Source organism: Ochotona princeps, chromosome 15, assembly GCF_030435755.1.
Source record: "Ochotona princeps isolate mOchPri1 chromosome 15, mOchPri1.hap1, whole genome shotgun sequence".
NCBI classification, from domain to species: Eukaryota; Metazoa; Chordata; class Mammalia; order Lagomorpha; family Ochotonidae; genus Ochotona; species Ochotona princeps.
Window position 1 is genome coordinate 17,336,885 of NC_080846.1, and position 18,500 is coordinate 17,355,384.

General features: G+C 45.5%; 1 protein-coding gene across 5 annotated transcripts in view; it reads right to left on the reverse strand.

Moving 5' to 3' along the window:
• Nucleotides 1-15,263, reverse strand: part of R3HDM2 (R3H domain containing 2) — a 162,421-nt gene extending 147,158 nt beyond the window's left edge. For 2 of the 5 annotated variants that reach the window (XM_058673136.1, XM_058673129.1), the window contains exon 1: nt 14,983-15,263. The gene's annotated coding sequence lies outside the window, so the exon portion shown is untranslated. Of the gene's footprint in view, nt 1-2,084; nt 2,202-14,982 lie in introns of those variants that run through there. The other 3 variants (XM_058673128.1, XM_058673135.1, XM_058673134.1) reach the window with 3 other exon arrangements.
• Between the last annotated feature and the right edge of the window lie 3,237 nt (nt 15,264-18,500).

Sequence of the window (18,500 nt, forward strand, 5' to 3'; positions counted from 1 at the left end):
GGACTGCAGAACCCATTTGTTCCAGTGGAAGAAAGGGATGGAAACAGAACCAACCCAACAACTGCAACCACCAGCTGATGGGGCAATGGACTGTGCCGGGCCCTGTGCTTGCTAGTACATATAAGAATCTGGTCTGGGATCACCTCAAAGTTTCTTTGGGGATCCCCCCAATCAAGCTTCCAGACTCAGAACCCTAACCATCAAAAGACAGAGGACAGAACAAGTCAATCAACCACCTCAGCTATATGTTGGCAGTGAAAAACTGGGCAAGCAGAGACTCTATGATGGACTATTTCAATCAGTGGATTCTTCAAAGACCTCATCGTACTTGGAGTGGCGAGAGTGGCAGCAATTCATAACTGTTGAACTATCAAAACCACTTGAGCAAGACCCTCGGAACATGCCCCACATCCGGGACCTGGGATGGGTGGGAGACTGGGTGGGGCTTCAGCCTTAAAATCCCCTTTTACATCAGATATGTGATGGAAACAATACGGAACTAATTGTCTTGCCCATCTTCCTGTAGTGCTTGAACCTTTTTACCCTAATTATGTCAAGATTGTCAAAAAAAAATTAATTAAAAAAAAAAGAGCTAATCAGAGAGAAAGTTTGCAAGCAAGTAAAGATATTTACAAATTTTACAACACTCACTTGAGTGGCATCAATATGCTAACTCTTGTGGTGGCATTCTGGTGCATCGTGTTAAGCAAGAAGTAGGTTAAGCCACTGAATGCAATGCCAGAAGACCTTCAGAGTACTGGTTTGAGTCTCAACTTCTCTGCTTTCAATCAGCTTCCTGTTAATGCACCAGGGAAAGCAATGGATAATGCCTCAAGTACTTAGATCCCTGCCACCTCTGTGGGAGACCAGCAGGAAGTGCCCATAGATTCAACACTTCAGCCTTTCACAGACCTGGCTATTATAATCATTTGGACCAAATTAGTAGGTAGAAAACCTGTATCTGGGTCCGGTGGTGTGGCCTAGCAGCTAAAGTCCTCGCCTTGAACGCACCAGGATCCCATATGGGCGTCGGTTCTAATCCTGGCAGCTCCACTTACCATCCAGCTCCCTGCTTGTGGCCTGGGAAAGCAGTTGAGGACAGCCCAAAGCTTTGGGACCCTGCACCCGCGTGGGAGACCTGGAAGAGATTCCTGTTCCTGGCTTTGGATCAGCGCAGCACCGGCTGTTGCAGTCACTTGGGGAGTGAATCATCGGACCGAAGATCTTCCTCTCTGTCTCTCTTCCTCTCTGTGTATCTGACTTTGTAATAAAAATAAATAAATCTTTAAAAAAAAAAGAAACAAAGAACCCACTATCTAACTAGAGACCAATCAAGACCACTGGAGAACCAGTCTACTGAAGTACTCTCAAGCTTTACCACTGGTTCTTAGCTCTTTATTCTTTTTGTGAAACATAAAATAAAAATAATTGTTTCTCCCTTCTAATTTTAAAGAAATTATCTATTCTTTACAAGGATAAGAAAACAAACAAAACAAAACCACCCTAACCTCTTTCATAACCTTTGATCTCAGTAAGTCCTTTGAGGGTGGCTCATTTTGGCGATGAATACATGCTCTAAAACCAACTGAAGCAAGCCCAGGAAGAAAAGAAACAACAAGGAAGAACATGGGCTTAATTCAACCATAGTAATATGCAAATTTGCTTTTTGATTTCACCATTTGTATAAATTGCAGGGCCAGAATAACCATTTGATATTTAAGGATTTTTCTTGTTGGTTTACAATACTGTCTTTTCCAGTCCCTAAAATTGCCTGCTACAGTAACAAAAAAAAGTTCTACTTTCCCAATTACCAGTTCAAGTACTAAACATTTCCTAGTCACCATATGCAAAAATTTTATTCTATTTTAGCATATATTTAAACTAAATCACTCAAAGTAACCATCCTTTCTGCCATTGCTATGCTGAGGTACTACCAAACTAAACACATCTTTGTATTTTATGTAGAGCTAAACAACTATAGTTCTCCTCAAAATATTCAACACAAACTCTAGTTTGAATTCACATTCACACAGAACAATTCCAACATTATAAAACTCACCCACTGCATTCAAGTTAGTACTCACCTGATCTCTAGCTCAGATGCACTGTCTCATCCATTGTGGTGAAGTATTAAGGATTATTTTTATCAGCATAATTTGGAGAGACACGGGGGGAAGGAGAATGGACAAACTATAGCAACTAACCTAGGAAGAAAAACACTCTTTTACCATGTTAAGTCCAAGTGCTTGACAAGGTTTTCACAACAAATTGCTCTCAGAAAAGTTCTGACTCTCCACTGGACTCTGTGTCTTCATTAAGTAATTTGGATGACAGTACAGAAATCAATTTGAAGCTACCTTTCTTCTTTCGTACTCTGAGCAGCTAAATACTGTCTGTCTTAACTATTAATATCCACAGAGATTTCAATTCTACAGGAGCTCTACAAAGTTCTAAATTTAGTCCATAGAGAAAGCTGGAAAGCATGCAGTTCATGTTAATACCTGTACTTTCATGTAGCCAGGCAGCTAATTTCCAAAAAAATCACAGAGCAGTAATTCACATAAAGAATAAATGAATAATCATATAATCACTTCATACATTAGTAATAGTACTAATTGAAATACTACTGTGGGGCCTGGCGTGATGGCCTAACGGTTAAAGTCCTTGCCTTGAATGCCCTGGGATCCCATATGGGCGCCAGTTCTAATGCCGGCAGCTCCACTTCCCATCTAGCTCCCTGTTTGTGGCCTGGGAAAGCAGCTGAGGACAGCCCAAAGCTTTGGGACCCTGCACCCACGTGGGAAACTTGGAAGAGGTTCCTGGTTCCCAGCTTCGAATCGGTGCGCACTGGCCGTTGAGCTCATTAGGGGAGTGAATCATCAGACGGAAGATCTTTCTCTCTGTCTCTCCTCCTCTCTGTATATCTGACTTTGTAATAAAAATAAATAAATCTTTTTTTTTTATTACAAAGTCAGATATACTGAGAGGAGGAGAGATAGAGAGGAAGTAGAGCTGCTGGGATTAGAACCAGCAGCCATATGGGATCAAGGCGAGGACCTTAGCCACTAGGCCACGCTGCCGAGCCCCATAAAAATAAATAAATCTTAAAAAAAAAAAAAAAAAAGAAATACTACTGTGACCGCATTAAAGACCACCTGTTCACTTCCAAAAACATATTCTGGGGCAGTTAATTTGGCCTGTTAATTAAACTGTCAATTAGGGTGCCCCATCTCACATCAAGGTGCCTGAATTCAATTCCTGGCTAGAAAAGATTTCAATTCAGACATAAGATAGAGTTCCTTCATGATTGACTGAAGCCTGGATTACATAAGAGTATGAACTTATTTTCACTATTACATGTCACAACTAACTTAGGAGTAAAGAAATAATACAATGCAAGGCAATATCCCTTACCCATAGTAAATCACCACAGTTGCCTATATGTCTCCATTTTGTGAAATACTTCAGTTTACATACTTAATTATTCAAGCATATCTGGGAAGATTCATGGGGTCTTAGCTCTACTTTTTTTTTTTTTACTGGAAACAGTTGTTCCCATAATGCCCGGCACAGCAGCCTAGTGGCTGAAGTCCTCGCCCTGCATGTGCCAGTATTCCATATAGACACTGGTTCATAGCCCAACTACTCCACTTCCCTTCCAGCTCCCTGCTTGTGGCCTGGGAAAGCAGTCGAGGACGGCCCAAAGCCTTGGGAACCTATACCCACATGGGAGACCCAGAACAAGCTTCTAGCTTCTGACTTCAGATCGGGTAAGCACCAGCCTGCTTGCAGCCACTTAGAGAGTGAACCAGCAGACAAGATCTTTCTCTCCATCTTTCCTTCTCTCTGTAAATCTGACGTTCCAATAATAAACAAATAAATAAATATATCTCAAAAAAAATTACTGTTCCCATAAAGCTAACATGAGTACATAATTAAGAAGCACTGTCAGGGTCCAGTGCAGTAGCCTAGTGGCTAAAGTCCTCGCCTTGTACGTGCCGGGATCCCATATGGGCACAGGTTCGTACCTGGTGTCCTTACTTCCCATCCAGGTCTGGGAGTGGCCATCTCAGACCAATGCACCTACCAGCACTCACCAGAACTAGGGCTGGGGACTAACCTGGTAGGGGTTCGGGAAAGCCCACCAACCCCACATGCCAACACACTCACAGACAGGAGACAAGGTAGGTGGCTGTCCAGACCAGACTCCCACTGAGGAGTCCAAAAACTAGAGTAGAAGGGTCCATGAGTACTTTAGTTTGACAGAATCCCCAGTCTCAGGGAATATACCCATCAGCATGTCATCATATTGCAAGACCTGGCCACCCCCACTGCTGACTCCAGAGAAACGATGAAGAGCATATCCAGACACACATGCATAACAGTACAACCAGATCCTCTAATCCAACAAATGACTAAGAACCTCTTGAAAGAATTAAGAGAGCCTGGCACAATGGCTAAACTAGTGAATCCTCCCCCTTAAAGTGCAGGGATCTCATATGGGTATTGGTTCGTGTCCCAGTACTCCACTTCCGATCCAGCTCCCGGCTTGCAGCCTTGGGAAAGCAGTGGAGGACGGCTCAAAGCCTTGGAACTTTGCACCTGCATGGGAGACCCAGAGCAAACTCCTGGCTTCAGATCACATCAGCTCCAGCCGTAGCAGCCACTTGGAGAGTGAACCAGCAGATGGAAGAACTTTGTTTCTGTCTGTCCTTCTCTTTGCAAATCTTTCCAATCAAAAATAAGTAAATCTTTATTTTAAAAAGAGAGAAGGCCCAGTGCAGTAGCCTAGTGGTTAAAGTCCTCACCTTGAACATGCCGGGATCCCACATGGGCGCCGGTTCTAATTCCGGCAGCTCCACTTCCCATCCACCTCCCTGCTTGTAGCCTGGGAAAGCAGCTGAGGATAGTTCAAAGCCTTGGGACCCTGAACCCATGTGGGAGACCTTCTTGAGAATGGGGGCTAAGATGATGTCAGTGTCCCTGGAAGGAGGGATGAGCCTCACCGAGCCACAATACCCAGTTACCCTGCAAGGCACCATGTGGGGCTTGCTGATTTGTTCTCCCAGTAGGCTCTGCACACAGTCACAATGGACAGCTTGGTGAGGATGGTGGCTCCCCTGTGGCTGTGGCCACCTCTGGGAGCACTTCACACCTGAGCCAACGAGGGACACCCTCAGGAAGAAGTTGATCTCAGACTCCCTGAAGGGCAGGGAGAAGGACAGATCTCCTGGACTTGATCTTCATGTCCTTCACGAGGCAGCCCAGCTTAGTGAAAGGGGTACATCCCTTGTCTTCATCCTTGCCTCCACAAGCTCCACAGCCCCAGGTCCCAACCCCCACCCCAGTGGGAGGCTGCCCCCAGAAGCCAGCAGGGAAGCCGCCCAGGCCTCCCATCCTGCTGCAACACATGTCATCTGCCACTGGTGTTCTTTCAGAGCAGCAGCAGCCCTTTTTTCCCTGGTCTGGTGCAATGGCTCAACTAGCTAATCCTCCCCCTTCAAGCACCAGGATCCCATGTGGGCGCCAGTTTGTATCCCAGCTGCTCCACTTCCCATCCCTCCTTGGGCCTAGTAAAGCAGAGGGGCCCAAAGTCTTGGGATCCTGCACCTAAATGAGAGATCAGAAGAGGTTCCTGGCTTCAGATCAGCTCAGATCCAGCTGTAACATCCACTTGGTGAGCGAACCAGCAGATGGAAACTCTTTCTCTCTGCCTCTGCTTCTCTCTACCTTCCCAATAAAAAATAAATCTTTAAAAAGAGAGAAGAAAATGAAATTAAGAGAGAAAAGAATAAAGGAAGAAAAAAAGAAAGAGATAGAAAAAGAAAGAAAACAAGCCTTAGAATACCTATCAAGGATCAAAAAGCCAGTACTGTGGCATGATAGCCTAAGCTTCGGCCTGCAGCACCAGCATCCAATATAGGTGCCAATTCGTGTCCTGGTTATACCACTTTTGATCTAGCTCACTGCTAACATGCTTGGGAAAGCAGCAGAGGATGGCTCAGGTTCTAAAGATCATGCACCTCAAGTTCCTGGCTCCTAGCTTTGGATCAGCTCAGCTCCAGCCACTGCAGTCATCTGGGGAGTAAACCAGCTAATAGAAGCTCTCTAAAACACATTTTTTTCTTTTTTTTTTTTTTTTACTGGTAAGTCAGATATATAGAGAGAAGGAGAGAGAGATTGGAAGATCTTCAGTCTGATGATTCACTCCCCAAGTGACTGCAACAGCCAGAGCTGTGCTGATCCTAAGCCAGGAGCCCAGAGATTCTTCTGGGTCTCCCATGTGAATGCAGGGTCCCAAGGCTTTGGGCCATCATCGACTGCTTTCCCAGACCACAAAGCAGGGAGCTGGATGGGAAGTGGGACTGCCAGGATTAGAACTGGCGCCCATATGGCAGCCCATGACACGCAAGGTGAGGACTTTAGCCACTAGGCTACCCTGTCAGGCCCCCAAAGTTCTCTTTCTGTAACTCTGCCTTTCAAATAAAAATAAAATAAATCTTTAAGGAATAAAATACTTATCAATACCAACAGGAGAATCAGAATTCTGGCATCTATTAAGAAAAGACATTATGGGCCCGGCAGTGTGGTCTAGCGGCTGAAGTCCTCGCCTTGAACATACCAGGATCCCATATGGGCGCCGGTTCTAATCCCGGCAGCTCCACTTCCCATCCAGCTCCCTGCTTGTGGCCTGGGAAAGCAGTCGAGGACGGCTTAAAGCTTTGGGACCCTGCACCTGCGTGGGAGACCTGGAAGAGGTTCCAGGTTCCCAGCTTCAGATTGGCGCAGAACCAGCCGTTGCAGTCACTTGGGGAGTGAACCACTGGATGGAAGATCTTCCTCTCTGTCTCTCCTCTTTCCTGTATATCTGCCTTCCCAATAAAAATAAATAAAGCTTAAAAAAAAAAAAAAGGACAAGACAAGACATTACGGGGCGTGGCATTTAGCAAAAAGCTTCATTTCACACCCATAAAGTTCTAAAATTGTTTCCAAAGAAAATGTTTTAGATCTTCAACTCTGTAGAAGAGTCACAGTGTGACAAGTAAGCAATAAATTAAAAGCAATGGGAATATTTTTGAAGTTCTTGTGGCTAACAAACTAAAAGGCATATAGTAATCCCTTTAAGAGAAACAGGCTGTAAGCAGTGTGCAATATCATTTGATTTGCTCTGACCCTGCAAAGGCAACCAACTGCAGGAGGGATTTCAGGTCTAATAGATCTGTAGCAGGCAGATTTTTAAGTTGATAGTTTGATATAGCCCATAAATGATGCTATAAATATCTAAACAGCCCTTGGCAAGTAAAAGGCTCTACACCCCAGCTTTAAAGTTGTAGCACAGCACATTAATCCACCACATGCAACACTAGCATCCAAAATCAGAGCATCAGTTCAGCTACCAGCTGCTCCACTTCCGACCTAGCTACCTGTTAACGCACCTAGGAAAACAGTGAAAGATGGTGCCAGCCTCCCAGGTGGGAGACAGTGAAGGAGTTTCCCAGGTTCTGTCTCTTTCTCTTTGTCAATATGCCTTTCAAATAAATAAAACAAATCTCTTTAATAATAATAATAATAATAAATGCTTGGGTCCCTAACACCCATGTGGGAGAACTGAAAGAAGTTCCTGGCTCCTGGCTTCAGTTTTGGCAGTTGTGGCCATTGAGGTAGTGAACCAGCAGATGGAAGATCTCTCTCTCTCTCTCTAGATCTCTCTGTAATTCTGCCTTTCAAATACTTAAATCTTTTTATAAAACATGTATGCCTAATTTAAGAGGCTTAACCTTTTTAAAATAATAATAAATAACTATCGCATCCACTTGGGCAGAACCTTCAGAACATGTGCCATTGTGACCCTGGGCTGATAACAAATGGCCCTTTCCCATCCTCGGGCACTGGGATGGTTGGGAGGCCAGGTATGGCTTATGCCCTGATCTCCCCCTTCCCCCAGAAATGGGAAGAAGCAATAGAAAGCTTGGAAACAAGGATACTCACTTCTCCCTAATCCTAGATCCTTCCCACACTAACAGACTATGCAGACATCATGTAAAATAATAACAATAGAAAATAAAATTTAAAACTACCAAAACTGAGCCCGACGACATGGCCTAGCAGCTAAAGTTCTCGCCTTAAACGCACCAGGATCCCATATGGGCGCCAGTTCTAATCCAAACAGCTCAACTTCCCATCCAGCTCCCTGCTTGTGGCCTGGGAAAGCAGTCAAGGATGGCCCAAAGCTTTGGGACCCTGCACCCACGTGGGAGACCCGGAGAGGTTCCAGGTTCCTGGCTTCAGATTGGCGCAGCACCGGCCGCTGCACTCACTTGGGGAATGAATCATCGGATGGAAGATCTTCCCCTCTGTCTCTCTTCCTCTCTGTATATCTGACTTTGCAATAAAAATAAAATAAATCTTAAAAAAAAAAAAAAACTACCAAAACTGTTTTCTGATTAGTAGAACACATGACTGCTTCAGGCTTTCTCCCAGTAGTTCTATTCTGTCTTATCTCTAACAGGCAGTTCCTAATCATTACTTGTGTTACTTTGTTTTCTTTTGTTTCTCATTAAGGTACTGGAAGGCACCCTGGGAAACAACTTTTCCAATTCCAGCTAAACAAATACAGACTGAACAATTCACAACAGATTCTGCAGAGAACAAAAAGGAACACCCAGATTCACGAATCTTTTTCTACTCAGACATCCCAAGTGAAAAAAAAAAAAAAAAAAAAGGGAGTCACTGCACATTATCCTAACTATGAACTTTCAGCATCATTTCTTTTCCCAAATGCCTGACAAATCTGCCTAGAAAATCTGAAGAAACTCAAAGAGGAGTCAATATAGACCAAGGTTATACAATCTTTCCCATCTGCATCTGCTTTCAGATACAGACTCAAACTTACTGACAGCAATGAGCAGAGTCACGGAGAGATGAAACAGGTGCTACAGTGCAAAATTAGCAACCAAAAGTTAGTCACTGAAAGCGTGCTAAGAGGCATGTTTTCTACACAGAGGGTAAGCACACAGCTGAAAGCAAATACTAAGGCCCCTGAGGATGAGGTCTCTAAAATTAGATCCATCAAATGTACTCATGCACACATCTTCAGTCCAGTTATTCTTCCTGCTTGTAAACTGGCAACACATTCCACAGGACACTCAGAATCACTTACTCTCACAAAAACCACAGAAAAACCTTCGTGTGTGTGTGTAATTTTCCCCTACAAAATTCTCTCCTTTGCAGTTACTAGGACCATGTGACCAAAATGCAACACTTTTTCCCCTTTCACAAAAAAACTGACTTTTCCCAAGAAACTCCCTCTGAGTTCAAAAGGAGGTAACACAGAAATAAACATTCAGAAACTGCTATCGGACCCAGCATGATGGCTGAGTTGGCTAATCTTCCCCCAACAAGCACCAGGATCCCATATGGAAGCTGGTTCGTGTCCCAGCTGCTCCCTGTTTATGGTCTGGGAAAGCAATAGATGATGACTCAAAACTTTCCATCACTTGGAAGACCTGAGGAGAAGCTCCTGGCTCCTGGCTTCAGATCAGCTCAGCTGTAGCCATTGCAGCCATTTGGGGAGTGAGGCAGAAAGATGGAAGATTTTCTGTTAACACCTCCTCTCTGTAAATCCACCTTTCCAATAAAAGAAATAAAATAAATCTTTTTTCATTAAGAGTTATTTATTTTAATTAGAAAGTCAGATATACAAAGAGGAGGAGAGACAGAGAGGAAGATCTTCCATCCATTGATTCACTCCCCAAGTGAGCCACAATAAATGGAGCTGTGCCAATCCAAAGCCAGAAGTCCAGAAACTCCTCTGGGTCTCCTACATAGGTGCAGGGTCCCAAGGCTTTGGGCTGTCCTCTACTGCTTTCCCAGGCCATAAACAGGGAGCTGGAAGGGAAGCGGGGACGCCAGGATACAAACTGGCGCCCATATGGGATCCCATGTGCAAGGCGAGAACCCTAGCCACTAGGCTGCCGTGCCAGGCCCCATAAAATAAATCTTTTTTAAAAATAAATTATTCACCAAAGGAACACTACTAAACAGACTCATGATGCTGCTACTGCTTTACACTAACAGTATGAGAACTTAGTCCACAGCTCAGAGAGCCCCAATTCTCTCACCTCATGTAAACTGTTCCTGCCTAAACCTGGCAGCTTTCAATGTCCAGGCAAAGGTTTAAGCAAAGGCCTCAGCTCAGCCACCAGCATTCCAACAACAGGTGAAAAGCACACATTAACCTTCACCTCGCTGAACTAGGGAAGTCACCACGACTACCCCAAAGAGAAATCTCATCCATGTCACTCCAACCCCAAGGTCAACGAAGGTAACAAATGTACTAACCAAAAAGCCGAGAAACAAAAACTAAATGACAGATAACCCACAGGGCCCAGGAGGCTTTCTGCTTCTACTCCCAAAATGAATAAGAATTATTTAGCTGCAAACCAAGACATCCAAAATCAGTCTCTGAAAAGGGATCAAATGGTCTCCAGAAATGAAAATCCACCACTTGGGCCTTGTTAAAGAATATTCCTTGTTAAAGATGGTTCTTGAGGTCAACCATCTCCATGAAATGGGGCTTACACAGGATAACCCACAGGGCCAGGACTATAAATACTAATATTGCAAGCTAATGAAGAATTCAAGGTGGAACCAGCCTGTTTACTTGTTTTCTGGGACCAGAGAGGTGAGGAGGGTGATGTTTGTGAACAAACCTGCAGAGTCTGAAGTAAATAAAAATTCCAGCCATGTGAGATCTGCAATAATACTACCAACACAAGGTCAATGTCTGGCCGCAGCAGTTTGCAATGTTCCATATTACAGGACACTGCAGGGACAGCTCATGCCCCAGCTGCTCCACTTCCATTCCAGCTCCCTGCTAATGCACCTCAGAAGGCAACAAATAGCCCAAGTGTTTGTACCCCTATCATTCAAATGGGAGACCAGAATGGAGTTTCTGGCTCCTGGCTCCCACCTGGCACAGACAAGACTGCTGTAGTCACTGAGGACAGAAGATCCTCGCCCTCCTTCTTTCTCCCTGTCACTGCCTTTAAAATATATATATACACATGCACATATATTAAAAATAGAAAACCACCAGAAATACAGATTTCCAAACTCCATCATCCTCTGCCTTTAGGGTATATTCAATAACCTGAAAACCCAAGACCTTTGTCAACAGACATGTCCCAAGAACTGACAAAGAAACATCTCAACATTCTCCAAAAATTCTAGTGAAATTCCAGCCCACATTTCCAATTAGAAATTCATGATAAGATAAAGGTTAAAAAAATTAAAACCAGCACAGTGGTTCAACCGGGTAATCCTCTGCCTTCAAACACTGTCTTCCCATGAGTGCTGGTTCATGTCCCAGCTGCTCCACTTCCCATCCCACTCTCTGCTTATGGTCTACAAAAACAGTAGAAGATGGCCCAAGGGCTTGGGCCCCTGCACCTATGTGCAAGACCCAGAAGAAGCTCCTGGCTTGCTCCAGCCGCTGCAGCAATTTAGGGAATGAGCCAACAAATAGACGATTCTTCTCTCTCTCTTTTTTTTTTTTTTTCCAAAGGTTTATTTCATTTTCCTGGAAAAGAAAAATCTACAGAGAGACAGAAAGATTTTCCATCTGCTGATTCCCTAAGAGGCCACAACAGCCAGAGCTGAACCAATCTGAAGCTAGGAGCCTCTTCCGGGTCTCCCATGTGGATATAGGGTTCCAAAGGTTTGAGTCGTCCTCCACTGCTTTCCCAGACCACAAGCAGAGAGCTGAATGGGAAGTGGAGCAGCTGGGACATAAACTGATGCCCATATGGAATCCTGGTACTTGAAGGGAGATTAGGCAATTGAGCCATTGTGCTGGGCCCTTTCCTTTTTTTCTGTAGATCTGCCTTTCTAATTAAAAATAAATAAATAAATCTTCAAAAATAATTTTAAAAGTCCTCCTCCTTATCTACTTATCAATAAATTAGTTCAGCACTTGATTGCCATGTTAATTGTTATGCTAAGTGCTGAAGATACTTCAATTAACAAAAATGAGGAGTCTTCGAAAGTTTGTGGAAACAAACATTACGAAAATAAAAACATAATTTTTTGCATGGGGGGTTGGGAGAGAACCCAAATAATTTCCTCACCAATTTTTTGAAGGATCCTGGACTTCCCTTCAGCCTCCTGAAGTCTTCCCATAATGGGTGAGATGAAGATATACATGTTAGGCCCGGCGGCGTGGCCTAGCGGCTAAAGTCCTTGCCTTGAACACGCCGGGATCCCATATGGGCGCCGGTTCTAATCCCGGCAGCTCAACTTCCCATCCAGCTCCCTGCTTGTGGCCTGGGAAAGCAGTAGAGGACGGCCCAAAGCTTTGGGACTCTGCACCCGCGTGGGAGACCTGGAAGAAGTTCCTGGCTCCTGGCTTTGGATCGGCACAGCACTGGCCACTGCACTCACTTGGGGAGTGAATCATCAGATGGAAGATCTTCCTCTCTGTCTCTCCTCCTCTCTGTATATCCGACTTTGTAATAAAATAAATAAATCTTTAAAAAAAAAAGAAAGAAAATATACATGCTACAAATTACTAAGTAGTAAAAAGAAATATGAAACAAAGTGGGACAGGGAATTACAGAAACAAACATGGGGGAAGGGCTTTGCACTTCAGGTAACCAAAGACATGTCAACAGTGACATCTGAGTAAAAACTTCAAGTGAAGGGAAAACTTTCTAAGGTAAGGCAGGAAGAGGGAACAACACCGCAACCCTCGGGACAGCAGAGTGCTTCCATAGCTCAGGTTCAGCCAGGGATTCCTCAAGTGGGCTGCAGGGCTACACACACAAGCGACTGTAAGGACCAATTATCAACCTCAAACGTAAGGTCATACATCATCCTAACTCCCTTCTATTGAAAATATATATATATATATGGGCTTGGCACACCTCCATCTTGCCAGCGTCAGGATCCCATATGGGCACCAGTTCATATCCCAGCTGCTCCACTTTCCTTCCAGCCCTTGCTTGTGGCCTGGGAAAGCAGTCAAGCACAGCCCAAAATCTTGGGAGCCTGTACCTGCCTGGGAGACCCATAAAAAGCCCCTGGCTCCTGGCTTTGGATCAGCTCAGCTCTGGCCACTGTGGCCACTTGGGGAGTGAGCAAGTGGACAGCAGTTCTTTTTGTCTATCCTCTCTGTAAATCTGGCTTTCTACTAAAAATAAATAATTCTAATTAGTTTTGGATTTTTTGCAACTTTTTTGTATTTTTTTTTTAATGTCCTGAAAATTTACTTATTTTCTAGAATGGCAGAGGAGAGGGCGTGAGGGAGGAGGGTATAGGGAAGGATCTAGTGAGATCTTCCATCCCTCAGTTGGTTAAATCCCCAAATGGCCACAACTAAGACTAGGTCAGGTTAAATCCAAGCACCAGGAACTTGGGCCTACCTTTGCAGCCTTCCCAGGCACACTGACAGGAAGCTGGAAGGCAAGCAGAACAATGGGGACTCAAACCAGCTGAGGGGATGCCAGCAACTCAAGTCATCCCAAGTTGTGGCTAAACACACAACAACCCCAGCCCAAAGCTTGGTAGTTTTATTGGGCAACATCTACAGATGTTTTGGGGGTGAGCATTAAGACTAGCAGTTGGGACACTGGGGTCTCCCAGCCGGGGAGCCTGGGGTCCATACCTGACTCTGGCTTCCTCATCATGCACACCCCAGGAGGCAGCAAGTCAATACAGATCTGCACTGCACTCCAGCCCCAACAAGGAGATCCAAAGTCCCAGGGAATCCCTGGCAGGTGAGTCAGGGTACAGGAGTCCTGCCTCAGCCTCAAAGTACCAATTTTTTTAAATAAATTTAGACTGTGAAGATCTACATATCATTTAAGTGGACACAAAAAACACTAGAACTGCTACTGAAATTTAGTTTCTGTTGACAAGAGATCATCAGACATTCAAGGAAGTTTGTGTTTAACATAGAACAGAGGAAGGAACATGCAATTCAAAAATGAACTGAGTTAACCTATCACTCTCTGGAGCACTTAAACTTTTGATCTTAATGCCCCAAACTCAAGACGGGAAAGACTACTGGAGAAAGAAAGGGGGGTAGGGGGAATGCCTGAGGAAGGGGAGACACAAACGGATTCAAGTATCAATTTGACTATCAGGAAATACAATAAGATGCTAGAATTCGCGACATTCCCATGGGGAGCCTGTCATCTTTCACCTCCCTGACTTTAGGACTAGGGCTGTCAATCTCACTTTCAGGGAGGTCTATTTGAAAAAGTTATATATACAAGGCCACACCATATGTCTGGAATCTATCTGAACTTAAACTGTCCTACTATCTCTCTGCTGTGAATGCAGCCGGGGGGGTGCAGAGATTGTTATCCTGTCATTTCTCACAATTATTCCAGAACAACTCATTCTAAATAAGAAAATACTCGCTGTACAGACTGGGGTAATGTCACAAATGTGGGCTCCACAGAAGCACTCCGGGGTGAGAAGTTTTCAGGAGGCCCAACAGTGAGTGTAGGCCCAGAAACATGGCCCAATATGTGCCAACTCAGATCAAGCTCCTTCACCAGCAGGTTGAGAAAACACTCCAACACCTCTCCGGCCTGTTTCAAAAAAAAAAAAAAAAAAAAAAAAAACCGGACACCCAAGAACCACATGGAGCCAGTCTCCCCTAAGTACCACAAGGGCGCAACAGTTCTTAGGTCCCACCGCACAGGCCACAGGTGGCGTCGCCCCCACCACCACCACCACGCACCCTGCGCCGCGGCCCCCGCTCCAGGCGCACACCGGGAGAACGGGTATCCCGCCACGGGGAGGTCCTTCTCACAGGGTTCAAGCACTGACGCCCCCCGCCCCTAGGTCCCCGCAGCGTGGGGAACCCCAGGCCCAAGGGCCTCGGCCCGCCCGCCCTCGCCTGCCACGCCCCCTCCCCCAGGGCCGCCAGGGCCGCCCGGGCCGCCCGCCCCATCGGCCAGGAGGTGGCCTCACCTCGCGCAGGCCGCAGCGGGGAGGGTGCCCACGTCTCCGCCCGCCGCCCGGGCCCACGGCCGCTCCGCTGCGGCTCGGCCCCGACGGCCGGCGGCACGCTGCTAGGGGCGGGCTCTTCTCGGTGGGGGCTTCCCCCCACCCCCGGGCCCAGGGCGGAGGAGCAGGGGGACTAGGGCGGGGGAAGGGAAAGGGGCTTGGGAAGGAGGGGGTGAGGGAAATAAAAGGGGGAACCGAAGCAGGAAAGGGAGAAAAGGGGGGAGGGGGAAAATCCGAAGGGGAAGAAAGGCCCAGAGTCCGCCCCCCGCTGCGGCCTGCGCGCTACGTCAGCACGTCCGGCGTAGCCGTCAGCGCGTCCTGCGCGCCGCGCGTCCTTGTTTCCTAGGTGGGCGTCAGCCTGTGCGGCTGGCGGCCGCTGGCCCCGCACCTTGCCTGCTGTGTCTGCCCTGTTTGCTAACCTGGGTGTCCAGGCTACTAATTCGAATTCCCCCGAGATCCCCAGACTCGCCTTACGCGAGTCAACAGGGCCAGGTAGAACCCCTCTGGATCTTAATGTAAAACGGTAACCTGTAATTTCAGTGTACACAGCTCTGTCCAACAAACTTTTCATTTACACTCCCAACAAGAAGCATATGCCCAGTAGTCATTTGTTGTAGATTAGGATAAGCATACTACTAGTAGGTAACTATTCATTTTACAGATGGAGAGGCTGACTTAGAAAGAACTCAGACCATCCTATGAGAATCACATTGCTCTAAAATTATTAGTGTCTTTATTTGAAAGGCGGAGTGACAGAGAATGAGAGACAAATTTTGCATCTGCAGGTCCATTCCCTAAATGGCTGCAACAGTCAAGATGGGGCCAGTGGAAAACCAACAGCCAGGAGCATCTTTGGAGTCTCCCACGTGGGTGCAGGGGTCCAAGTACTTGGACCATCTGCTGCTGCTTTCCCAGACTAAGAGCAGAGAACTGTTAAGAGAAGCTAGCAGGGCTCTATAGGGGATGCTGTAGCGGCAGGTAAAGACTTAACCAGCTGTGCCCAGGCACGGCCCCTAAAAACTACATGCTTAATATCACCCTCTTTCTAAGGTATAGTTCCTTTTTCTCAAAAGCCATCTTAAATTCCTAACTTCCTCCCTTCTATCTATTCTAGGCAGAATCAATTCAGTTACTGACTATGTGTATTGAGATAATTTACTAATCAACTCCCTCGAACAAGCATGGTAGTCTTAAACTGCTAGAATTCAACTATTATATAGTTACTATGTAACAGGACCTGAAGAAGACAAATAACGTTTAGTACAATGTAAGTACTGTAATACAGAAATTACAATGTCTTACGAGAACAAGAAACAGCACAAGTTGTTCTTAGGATAAGAGAAACCGAAGATAAAATTACAGCTAACCTTGTAGAATGTAAATGGCAATTCACCAGCGAGGTAAGAATGGAGATTTCAGTAAAAATATACAGGTATGAAACTCAGTCTTTCCTTCAGGTTCCAGTAAGTTCAAGTTGGGGGCAGGAGGCAGTGATGTCTGGGAGGAAATAATAGCTAATATCTGATTATGTACTTAAAAATATTCATAGAAAAATGGAATTTAAAGAATAAGTTCATTTTCACACAAAGGAATTTTTGAAGTCCATACAAGTTTTTTCACAGTACACATTTTCCACATACTATCAAAAACTTTAGGGCCCGGCACAATGATCTAGCGGCTAAATCCTCGCCTTGCACTTGCTGGGGTCCCGTGTAAGCGCCAGTTTGTGTTCCAGCTGCTCTGCTTTCCATTCAGCTCCCTGATTGTGGTCTGGGAAAGCAAGAGAATGGCCAAAGGCCTTGAGACCCTTCCCTCCACACCTCTAATGTGGGAGACCTGGAAAAAGCTCCTGGCTTTGAATCCGCTCAACTCTGGGCACTGTGTCCACTTGAGTGAGCCAATGAACAGGAGCTCTTTCTCTGTCTCCTTCTCTCTGTGAATATGCCTTTTAACAATTTTTTTAAAAATGATAAATTTTTTTTTTAATTTATTTTATTTTTATTACAAAGTCAGATATACTGAGAGGAGGAGAGATAGAGAGGAAGTGGAGCTGCCGGGATTAGAACCAGCAGCCATATGGGATCAAGGCGAGGACCTTAGCCACTAGGCCACGCTGCCAAGCCCTAAAAAATGATAAATCTTAAAAAAAAATTGAGCCAGTGCAATGGCTCAATTGACTAATCCTCCACCTGCAAGCACTGATATCTATGTGCTGGTTCATGTCCCAGCACTGGACCTAGCAGTTACAATACCAGTTGGGATTCCCCTATCTCAGAGCAGATTGCCTGGGTACGAGTCCCAACTCTGTTTCTGATTCCAGCAACCCACTGATATAACCCTGGGAGGTAGCAAGCTCAGGGCTTGGGTGGCAGCTGCCCATGTGGGAGAGCTAGAGGGAGTTCCTGTTTGCTGTCTTCAGCCCAGCCTAGCCCCAGCTGTTACAGGCATTTGGTGAGTGACCCACCAAATAAAAGTTCTCTCTTATGACTCTGTCACTCAAAAAAAAGTGTGAATTTTATGGTATATGCATTATATCTTAATAAAATTGCCAGTTTTAGTAATAGGTACTAAAAACAATCTATCATAGCTCCATATAGAAGAGCTAAAAGACTAAAAAAAATCAAGGTGACTTGGGATAACTTCTAAGAAGTAGGCTGAACTGTTACATTTCTTTATTAATAAATATGGCTTAAAGGCCAGGAGTGATGGCTCAGTGGCTAAATCCTTGCCTTGCACGTGTCTGGGATCCCATATGGGCACTGATTCATGCGCTGGCTGTTCCACTTCCCATCCAGCTCCCTAACTGTGGCCTGGGAAAGCAGTAGAGCACAGCCCAAAGTCTTGGGACCCTGTACCCATGCGGGAAACCCAGAAAAAGCTCCTGGCTTCAGATGGGCTTGGCTGTGGCTATTGCAACCACTTGAGGGTGTGAACCAGTGGACAAAAGATCTTTTTTTATTATTATTATTGGAAAGGCAGATAGACAGAAAGGAAGATAGACAGAGAGGAAGATTTTCATTTCATTGATTCACTCCCCAAGGGACTGCAATGGCTGGTGCTGCGCTGATCCAGAGCCAGGAGCCAGGAGCCTCTTCCAGGTCTCCCACATGGGTGCAGGGTCCCAATGCTCTGGGCCGTCCTCTACTGCTTTCCCAGGCCACAAGCAGGGAGATGGATGGGAAGCAGGGCCGCCGGGATTAGAACCGGTGACCATATGGGATCCCAGCGCGTGCAAGGTGAGGACTTTAACAACTACCCTATCGCACTGGGCCCAGAAGATCTTTATCTTTATTAATTTGCCTTCACAATAAAAATAAAATAAATCTTTAATTAAACAATAAATAAGGTTTCAGGGGTGCTGTCGTGACATAGCAAGCAAAACTGCAGCCTGCACCGCAACCTGCACCACCAGCATCCCATGTTTGTGTCCCGGCTGCTCCATTTCTAATTCAGCTCCCTGCTAATGGCTAGAAAAAGCAGCT